Consider the following 1146-nt stretch of genomic DNA (forward strand, 5'->3'; position numbering starts at 1 on the left):
ATACTTGTTGAGGCTGATCCTGAACCTGAAAGGACCTTGAAGAGAAAGCTAAGAGAAGCTAAAGTACAACTCTCTCTAGAGGGCCTAACAGAGCTTTTCAAAGAAGAAGAAGCCATGGCAGCCGAAAATAACGATGCCAACAATGCAAGGAAGGTGCTGGGTGACTTTACTGCACCTACTCCCAACTTTTATGGGAGAAGCATCTCAATTCCTGCCATTGGAGCAAATAACTTTGAGCTTAAGCCTCAATTAGTTTCTCTAATGCAACAGAATTGCATGTTTCATGGACTTCCATTGGAAGATCCTCATCAGTTCTTAGCTGAATTCCTGCAAATCTGTGACACTGTCAAGACCAATGGGGTTGATCCTGAGGTCTATAGACTTATGCTCTTCTCTTTTGCTGTAAGAGACAGAGCTAGGACATGGTTGGACTCACAACCTAAAGAAAGCCTGAACTCTTGGGAAAAGCTAGTCAATGCCTTCTTGGCAAAATTCTTTCCACCTCAAAAATTGAGTAAGCTTAGAGTGGAAGTCCAAACCTTCAGACAGAAGGAAGGTGAATCCCTCTATGAAGCTTGAGAAAGATACAAGCAATTGATCAGAAGGTGCCCTTCTTTGACATGCTTTCAGAATGGAGTATCAAAAGAATCTTCTATGATGGTCTGTCTGAACTGTCCAAGATGTCATTGGACAGTTCTGCTGGAGGATCTCTTCATCTGAAGAAGACGCCTGCAGAAGCTCAGGAACTCATTGAAATGGTTGCAAATAACTAATTCATATACACTTTTAAAAGGAACCCTGTGAATAATGGAACAACTCAGAAGAAAGGAGTTCTTGAGATTGATACTCTGAATGTCATATTGGCTCAGAACAAAATATTGACTCAGCAAGTCAATATAATTTCTCAGAGTCTGTCTGGAATGCAAGCTACACCAGGCAGTACTAAGGAAGCTTCCCCTGAAGAAGAAGCTTATGATCCTGAGAACCCTGCAATGGAAGAGGTGAATTACATGGGAGAACCCTATGGAAACACCTATAACCCTTCATGGAGAAATCATCCAAACCTCTCATGGAAGGATCAACAGAGGCCTCAACAAGGCTTCAACAACAATAATGGTGGAAGAAATAGGTTTAGCAATGGCAAAC

The 1146-nt window shown here is 41.8% G+C and overlaps 1 non-coding gene across 1 annotated transcript; it reads right to left on the reverse strand.

The window, feature by feature from the left end:
* Nucleotides 1-516: 516 nt before the first annotated feature.
* On the reverse strand, nt 517-622 carry LOC148573427 (small nucleolar RNA R71). The gene has a single exon (XR_015906484.1). It is a non-coding gene; the product is annotated as a small nucleolar RNA R71 (small nucleolar RNA).
* Nucleotides 623-1146: the final 524 nt, after the last annotated feature.

This window comes from Arachis ipaensis, chromosome B2 (genome assembly GCF_059453495.1).
Source record: "Arachis ipaensis isolate K30076 ecotype BB chromosome B2, ASM5945349v1, whole genome shotgun sequence".
Taxonomy (NCBI): Eukaryota; Viridiplantae; Streptophyta; class Magnoliopsida; order Fabales; family Fabaceae; genus Arachis; species Arachis ipaensis.